Genomic DNA, 10,193 nt, shown 5'->3' on the forward strand with positions numbered 1-10,193 from the left:
AATGAATATTCAGGACTGATTTCCTTTAGGATTGACTCATCTGATCTCCTTTCTGTCTGAAGGACTCTCAAAAGTCTTCTCCAACACCACAGTTCAAAAGCATCAATTCTTCGGTGCTCAGCTTCCTTTATGATTCAACTCTCATATCCATATGTGACAACTGGAAAAACTATCACTTTGACTTTATGGACCTTTGTTGGAAAAGTAATGTCTCTGCTTTTTAATATGCTCTCTAGGTTTGCCATAGCTTTTCTTCCAAAGAGCAAACTTTTATTTCATGGCTTTTTAATTTCATCTTTTAATTTCATGGCTACAGTCACCATCTGCAGTGATTTTGGAGTCCAAGAAAAGAAAGTGTCACTGTTTCCACTGTTTCTCTATTTGCCATGAAGTGATGAGACTGGATGCCATGATCTTAGTTTATTGAATGTTGAGTTTTAAGCCAGCTTTTTCACTCTCCTCTTTCACTTTCATCAAGAGGTTCTTTAGTTCTTTTTTGCTTTCTGCCATAAAGGTGGTATCATCTGCATATCTGAGGTTATTGATATTGCTTCTGGCAATCTTGATTCTAGCTTATGCTTCATCCAGTCTGACATTTCTCATGATGTACTCTGCATATAAGTTAAATAAGCAGAGTGAAAATATACAGCCTTGACATGCTCCTTTCCCAATTTGGAGCCAGTCCATTGTTCCATGTCTGGTTCTAACTGTTGCTTCTTGACCTGAATACAGATTTCTCAGGAGACAGGTCAGGTGGTCTGGTATTCCCATCTCTTTAAGAATTTTCCAGTTTGTTGTGATCTACACAGTCAAAGGCTTTAGCGTAGTCAATGAAGCAGAAGTGGATGTTTTTCTGGAATTCTCTTGCTTTTTCTATGATCTGATGGATGTTCAAAATCGACTATCTTTTGCCACACAGTCTGTGTTGGACCACAAATTAAGTCTCAGTATATTTAAAAAGATATATATCATACAAAGTATCTTTACCAATCACAAGATATCATATAAAGTATCTTCACCAACTATAATGTAATGAGCTTAGAAAGTTAATAACAGAAATAAAACTGAAAATCTAAAAACTTGCAGAAATTAAATAACATACTTTCAAGGGATCAATGAATCAAAGAAGAAATCACAAGGAAAATTAGAAAGTACTTAAATGAGTGAAAATGAAAATGCAACATACCAAAACACTGGGTTACAGTGAAAGCAGGGTTAGGGGGAGATTTATAGCTATTGATACTTACATTATAAAACAAGAATTATCTCAAAACAATAATCTAGCTTTACAACTCAAGGAACTATAAAAAAAGTAAACAAAACCCAAAACTAGCAGAAGGAGCATAGCAGAGGTAAACTAAATAGAGAATAGAAAAATGATAGAGAAAATCAGTGAATCCAAAAGTTGGTTCTTTGAAGATGTCAACAAACTTTCAGCTATATGGATTAAGAAAAAAAGACTCAAATTGATATAATCAGAAATGGAAGTGGGAACTTGACCAAGATCATGGAGATGAAGACCCTGAGATCACCTTCTCTCACAGGCACATCAAAATTACAATTATTTATGAAGCAGCCATTGATAAAAAAAAAAAAAAAAGATCAGAACTTAGCAGAAAAGATCTACAAAGAAAGCTATAAAGATAAAACCACAATAAGGTGGGTATGAGGGCTGGAATCCTGGTACAGTAGTCAAGACCCATACTCTCTGGTGAGTGACCTACAAACGGGAGGATCATTGCAGTTGGAGAGGTTCTCACTACAAAGCAATGGGTCTGAGCCCCGCACTGGGTTCCCCATTCCGGAGCCCTGCATTGGGAAAATGAGCCACCGGAATGTCTGGCTCTGAAGGCCAATGGAGCTTACTTTTGTGAGGTGCAGAGGGTTGTGGGAAATAGAGCTCCACTCTTAAAGGGCACTTACAAAATCTTACATGCTCCAAACCCAGGGAAGAAATAGTCATTTGAATGGAGCATGGTTTCAGACCCACCCACTGATCTTGAAGAGTTTCCCAGAGAGGCAACTTGAGCTCACTTCGGGGACACAGACTTTGGTAGCACCCACTATGGGGAGCTCACTCTACCATAGGGACACTTGTGCTGGCAAATGCCAATTTGGAATACTCCCTGTAGCTTATTAAACCAGGACCAGGCCTCACCCATCAGCCTTTTGGTATCAGCACTGGGACATCTCAGGCCAAGCAACTAGACAGGTGGGGACAGTACTGTATCCATCAGCAGGCAGGCTGCCTTAAGACCTCCTGAAGACAGCCTACAGCTTCTCTGAGACATTACCCTACCCACCAGAGGGCACAGGACCTGGCCACACATACCAGTGTACAGAGACTAGCCCCAGTACCCCCGAGTCCTGCAGACCAAAGCCTCGGGCCCAGCTCTACCCACCAGTGGGCAGGCACTAGCTCCAAGAGCCCCCGGGCCCCAAGCCCTGACCATGAGTAGGCTCAAACAACAACCCAAGGCTCCCCAGAGTCCTGTAGCAACAGACCCTATGATCAAGCTCCACTCATCAGAGGGATAGCACAAGCTTCAGGATGCTCCAGACCCCACAGCCAACTATGTCAAGAGCCAGCACTTCCCACCAGTGGGACACCACCAGCTCTAGGACCCCCAGGACTCTTCAGCCAGAGATACCAAGTCCTGGCACTGCCCACCCATGAGGAAGCATTATTGCTAGAACTCCCAGGTCCCCAACTTGCCCACTGACAGTCTCCAGCCCCAGGATCACTAGAGCTCCCACAGCCTCCTTTGTCAAGACCCAACCCAACACACAAGCAGGCCAGCACCAGCTCCAAGATAACTTAGACTTCTGACCCAGCCACCCCAGGATCCAGCCCCACTTACCGACCCTGCCAACCAGCTGCTGGAAGCCTCCACACCATCAGGGACCAGCAACCAACTGGACCAGGGCCCAGCCATGACTACCAGGAAAATATCAATGAAACTAAGAACTGGTTTTTGAAAAGAGAAATAAAATGAATAAATCTTTAGCCAGATTCATCAAGAGAGAAAGAGAGGCTCATATCAATAAAATTCTAAATGAAAAAGGAGAAATTATAACCTGTACCATGCAAATACAAAGGACAGTAAGAAACAACCACAAGAAAACTATATGTCAATAAAATCGACAACCTAGAAGAAATGGAAAAATTCCTGGAAATATCTTGATACAAATAAAAATGGAAACACAACATATTGAAACATATGGGATGCAGCAAAAACAGTTCTAAGAGGGAGGTTTAGTGATAAGAAGAAAGATCTCTAATAAACAACCTAACTTTAAACCTCAAAGAACTACAAAAAGAGGAACATGCTAAGCACAAAGTCAGATGAAGAAAGGAAATAATAAACATTAAAACAAAAATGAATGAACTAGAAAATAGGAAAGCAATAGAGAAGATTAAGATTTTTAAAAACATAAAACTAAGAATTGGTCTTTGAAAAGATAAACAAAATTAACAAACTTTCGGCTAGATTCACCAAGGAAAAGAGAGAGGACCCTAATCAGTAAATTGTATTTGAAAGAATAGACATTACATTAATACTACAGAAATACAAAGGATAATAACAAACCACTATGAGCAACTGTATGCCAATAAATTTCCTAGCCTAAAAGAAATAAGTAAGTTACCTGAATCATACAATTTACCAAGAATGAATAAAGAAGAAAAAATATCTAAACAGATCAATAAGAAGAATGAATCAGTACCAAAAATCTCCCAGGAAAGAAATGTACAGGACCAGATATCTTCACTGGCAAGTTTTCCCAAATGTTTAAAGAACAATTAATGCCATCCTCTCAAACTCTTTCAAAATAATCAAATGGTAGGGAACACTACAAAGCTAATTCTATGAGTCATTTACCAGATATCAAAGACAGATAAGGACACTATAAGAAAACTACAAGGCATCTTAGTTCCCTGAGCAGGGATCAAACCCATACCTATACCTATGGCTGATGCATGTTGATATATGGTAGAAACCAACACAATATTGTAAAGCAATTACCTTCCAATTAAAAATAAATTTAAATAAAATTAAAAAAATGAAAGTTATTTTCCTTAAAAAAAAATCTTAATGGAATTTGCACAGATTAGAGAACAGTCCTAAAATTCATATGGAACCACAGAAGACCCCAAATATCCAAAGCAATCTTGGGAAAGAAGAAAAATGGAGACACCACACTGCCTTATTTCAAACATTTCAAAGCTATCATATCATAGTCAAAGCAGTATGGAACTAGCATTAAAAATAGATATGTAGGCCAACTTAACAGACTCAAGAGCCCAGAAATAAACCTAGGTATATACAGCTGACTAATTTTCGACAAGTGCGCCAAGAACACACAATGGGGAAAGGACAGTATCTTCATTAACGGTTCTGTGAAAACTGACTCTCCACACACAGAAAAATGAAACTGAACCCCTATTTTACAGCACTCACAAAAATTAACTCAAAATGGATTAAATACTTAAATGTAAGAACTGAAACCATAAAACCCTTTGAGGATAACACAAGTTTGATACAAACAGTTCAGGCAACAAGAGCAAAAACTAACAAGTAGAACTACAACAAATTAAACAGCTCCTGCAGAGCCAAGGAAATAATCATCAAAATGAAAAGGCAGCTTATGAACTCGGAGAAAATACTTGCAAATCATCTACATCTTAAGGGTTTAATATCTAAAATATATAATGAACTCAAAATGGCAAAAACAATCCAATTAAAAATGGGCAAAGGACCTGAATAGACATTTTTCCAAAGACAACAGACAAATGGCCAACAGGTACATGAAATTATGCTCTACATCATTAATCATCAAGAAAGTGCAACGCAAAGCCACAATAAGTTACCACTTCACATCTGTCAGAATGACTAAGACAAGAGATAACAAATGCTGACAAGGATGTGGAGAAAAGGAAATCCTCATACACTGTTGGTGGGGATATAAACTGGCACAGCAATTATGGGAAAGCCTGGTGATTTCTCAAAAAATTAAAGATGAAACTCCCTTATTATCTGGCAGTCCCACTTTTGGCTATATATCCAAAGAAACAGAAAGCATTATCTCAAAGAACTATTAATATCTATACTCCCATGTTGCTTAATAATAGCCAAGGTACAGAGACAGCTTAAGAATCTGTTGATGAATGAATGCATAAAGAAAACAGAAAAGAAGATATATAGGTAGTGGATAAGCAATTTAAAAGATTTTCAACATCATTATCCATTAAAGTAATTAAATCAAAACTACAATGTCACTGTACAAAAAAATTAAAAACAGTGGTAATACTATATGTTGGTGAGCATGCAGGGAAACTGAGATTTCTCATCCCTTTTTGGTAGGAATTGTAAAGCCACTTATGGCTTCCCAGGTGGCACTGTGGTAAAGAACTCGTCTGCCAATGAAGGGAATGTAAGAGGCGCAAGTTTGATCCCAGGGTTGGGAAGATCCCCTGGAATAGGAAATGGCAAACCACTCCAGTAATCTTGCCTGGAAAATTTCATAGACAGAGGAGCCTGGAGGGATACAATCCATGGGGTCACAAAGAGTCGGACACAACTGAGTGAGTGAGCACACATACAGCCACTTAGAGAGTAGTTTGGTGATTTATTAAAAAGCAAGCATATACATTTACCATGTGCTCCAGAAATGACAGCATTTACATCGGAGGACTAAAAATTCACATTCACACAAACATCTGTACTCTATAGGTACAAATACACACACTTTATCAGTATAGATTTATTTGCACTAGCCCCAACCTGGAAATAACCAAAATATCCTCCACTGTTGTATGATTAAACAAACTATGGTATGTCCACACCATGAAATACTACTCAGTAATGAAAAGAAGAAAACTACTGACATATGTAACAATTTGGATAGATCTCAAGGGCATCAGGCTCAGTGAAAAACGCCCAGTCTCCAAAAGTCACATTACTGGTGATTCCATTTTTAAAATTAGAATATCTTCAAAATGAAAAATAATTATAGAGTACAGAGTAGTGGTTGCCAGGATTTAGGTATAGAAAGGGGATGGGTGTGACTATAAAGGGTATGCAACATGGGGCAGATTTTGTGGTAATGAACTAGTTCTGTATCACCAGTTTGGTGGTGGTTATACCAATTCACACACACAGTGAAAGTGTACAAGACTGTATACACCTATTACACAACATCAGTTTTCTGGGTTGTGTCATGTACTATAATTACTGAAGATGTAACATTTGGATGAACTAAGGAAAAGGTATAAAGAACTTCTCTGTACTATTTTCACAATTTCCTGTGAATCTACAATTACCTGTAAAATGTTCAAAAAGAGAAAATCTGGAAAAAAAAGACCATTTTTCATGAGATGTTACACATAGATTCTTCTTTTATCTTTTAACACTTTGCCTGTATTTAAAAACCAAAAAAGACATCTTCAGATATAACTTTTAAAAGCTGGTGGCTCAGACAGTAAAAGATCTGCCTGCAATGCAGGAGACCCAGATTCAATCCCTGGGTTGGGAAGATCCCCTGGAGAAAGAAACGGCAACCCACTTCAGTATTCTTGCCTGGAGAATTCCATGGACAGAGGAGCCTGGTGGGCTACAGGCCATGTGGACAGAAAGAGTCAGACACCACTGAGTTACTAACACATACACATGAAATGCATGTTTAAATCAAATTAATCATTTATTGTCCTTTATAAATTGTTCTCAATGAGGGAGCCTGAGAGTACCCATATTAGTTTGCTTGGCTGCCATAACAAAATACCACAAACTGAGTGGCTTAAGCAATAGTACAGGCATACCTCGGTTTACTGTGTTTCACTTTACTGCAGTTTTTACAAATTGAAGGCTTTTGGCCACCTTGGGTCCAGCAAGTCTACTGGCATCATTTTTCATTCCCACATTTGCTTACTTCATGTCTGTGTTACATTTTGGTAATTCTCACAACACTTCAAACTTTTGTACCATTATTATATTTGTTACAGTGATGTGTGATCAGTGATTTTTGATGTTACTAATATACAATTCACCAAAAGCTCAGATGATATTTAGCATTTTTCAGCAATAAAGCATTTTTTAATTAAGGTATATACATTGTTTTGGGGCTTCCCTGGTGGCTCAGTTGGTAAAGAATCTGCCTGCAATGTGGGAGACCTGGGTTCGATCCCTGGGCTGGGAAGATACACTGGAGAAGGGAACAGTTACCCACTCCAGTATTCTGGCCTGGAGAATTCCATGGACTGTATAGTCCATGGGGTTGCAGAGTCGGACACGACTGAGCCATTTTCACTTCACATTGTTTTTAAGACAATGCTACAGCATACTTAGTAGACTACAGTATAATATAACATAAACTATTTTTTATAACATAAATTTTATATGCGCTAAGAAACCAACAAATTTATGTGACTCGTTTAATTATGATATTTGCTTTATTGTGGTGGTCTGGAACTAAACCCGCAATATCTCCAAAGCATGTCTGTAATTTATCGTCTCAGTTCTGGAGGCCGGAAGGCCATGGTTGTCAGCAGTATTGAGTCTCACTGAGGGAAGTGATGGAGAATCTGTTCCATGCCTCTCTCCTAGCCTCTGGTGACTTTCTAGCAAACACTGGCATGGCGTTCACTGGCATGTAAATCTCAGCCATCATCTGCACACAATGCTCTCCTCATGTACATGTCTGTGTTCCAAATTTCCCTTTTTATAAAGACACCAGTCATATTGGATTACTGGCTCACCCTACCCCAGTATCTTAACCCTATTCCAGGGGATCTTCCCAACCCAGAGATCAAACCCAGGTCTCCTGCATTGCAGGCAGATTCTTTACCAGCTGAGCCACCAGGGAAGCCCAGTATCTTAACAGCTCTGTTTCTAAACAAACTCACTTTCTGAATTACTGGGCATCAAGATTTTAACATATGAATGGGGAGCAGGTCAACCTAAACCAGTGTCTGACCTTTAGTCCAAACACAGTTGAAAAATGAGGGAAAAAATGTGTATGCAAATTCAGCTTCTTTAGGTCTCATGTTACTTTCTAGATTTTGGACTTCGATATTTTAAGGAAAATGGACCATTAAAAGTAGAGACCTTTACAGTTGATGAAATCTTATCAGTAAGCATAATGGCATAATAGAAGAATTTATGCCTTTCCCCCTTGATTCTTCCCTCCCTTCTCCTTTCTTTCATTCTCCCCTGCCTTCTTTCCTTCCACAAAAATTTTAGAGTACCTAATGCATATCAGGTGTCACTCCAGGAAATGGAAATACAAAACAAATAAAAATCTTTGCCTTCTCAGAGTTCCACAATAATGACATACATAAAGTTTTATGTTGGATGGCAATGCAGAAGAGGACAAAGTGAGTACGTAATGTTACAGTTGCATTTGATGAAAGGTGACCAGATACCATAACTGAAAAGGTATTTTTGAGTAAACGCTTGTATAAACTGAGTGGACAAGCCATGTAGCTATCTGAAGAAGAGCATTCCAAGTAAAAACACAAGCGCAAATGCCCTGAAGGAAAAGGAATTCCTTTTTCAAGTAGTCACAAAGAGGCCAGTGTGACTGGAGCAAAAGAATCAGGACAGTAGGAAAAGATGAAATCAGAAAAGTAACAGAGAACAGAGTATGTAGGACCTTGTGTGTAAAGATCTGCTTTTACTCTAAATAAGGTGGGAAAACACTGGCGAGTTTGGGTCAGAGAAGTTACATGACCCCTAACTTATGTTGTAAGAACAGCTCAACACAGACTATCCCCTCAACAGCTTTAAAATTATGATGAAAAATATATCTATTTTCCTGATACTTTACAACTTCTAGTCTGGCAAGTGCCACTAAATCATGTCCTTGGCAAGCTTAAAACAGCTTCACAATTTTCCCTGGGCTAGACTATAGAGTCCTATAAAAGAAAATACTTAAAGTTTAGAACATTTCACCACATAGAATTCTAGAGATACACAATTGCCTTATTTTTTCTCTTAACCCTGTTCTTTCAGTGTTTTGGGCCTTGATTATAAGCAATATAATGTACCCAGACATAAAGATATTTGTCTTCAATTCAGCTATCTTTCTTACAATTAACATGACACAGCCCAGTCCAGATAGGTGCAAACGCAGCTATTAAATAATCATTTTTAGTCTACTTATAAATAAAATTGGAGATAAGGAAAGAGTTTTTGAAAAAATAAACAGATGAGCAAAGAAACAACAGATTATCAGATCCAGGAAATGCAGTGAATGTTAAGAGAGGAAAGTATAAAATAAGTTCAAGATTATTAGCAAATTTTGTTGATTAATTAAATTCATAACTAGGAGACCCGATTTACTTGCCCCCCAAATACCTATAATTCTTGTCTCAAAGCAATATTAAATATATCTGACAACATCTCCACATCCAAATCTAATCCAATTTCTGACCACACCTCTACATACAAATATAATTAAATTGTACCTGGTGCTGATTGTATCTAAGAAACATCACTTACATATATCTTCCATGGCCTTTCTATAGGCTATTCTCTACCTTGTCACTGCTACCAGTTATTTTTCTAAAATATACATCAGATCACTGCTTAAAATCAAATGACAATTCCCCTTAACCCATAATAAAGGTCTCAAATATTTAGGAGATATATTCCCACATTGGCCCTATCTTGCCTTTTCAAACTTGTACCACTTTCTCATATGCATTACATATTTCTGCTATTCCATTTTTAATAACACTTCATTATAACTCCTACCAGATTTATACACATACATCAGTCAGTTCAGTTCAGTCGCTCAGTCGTGTCCGACTCTGCGACCCCATGAATCACAACACACCAGGCTTCCCTGTCCATCACCAACTCCCAGAGTTTACTCAAACCCATGTCCATCAAGTCGGTGATGCCATCCAACCATCTCATCCTCTGTCGTCCCCTTCTCCTCCTGCCCCCAATTCCTCCCAGCATCAGGGTCTTTTCCAATGAGTCAACTCTTCGCATGAAGTGACCAAAGTACTGGAGTTTCAGCTTCAGCATCAGTCCTTCCAATGAACACCCAGGACGGATCTCCTTCAGGATGGACTGGTTGGGTCTCCTTGCAGTCCAAGAGATTCTCAAGAGTCTTCTCCAACACCACAGTTCAAAAGCATCAATTTTTTGGCGCTCAGCTTTCTTCACAGTCCAACTCTCACATCTATA

Source organism: Odocoileus virginianus, chromosome 14 (assembly GCF_023699985.2).
Source record: "Odocoileus virginianus isolate 20LAN1187 ecotype Illinois chromosome 14, Ovbor_1.2, whole genome shotgun sequence".
NCBI classification, from domain to species: Eukaryota; Metazoa; Chordata; class Mammalia; order Artiodactyla; family Cervidae; genus Odocoileus; species Odocoileus virginianus.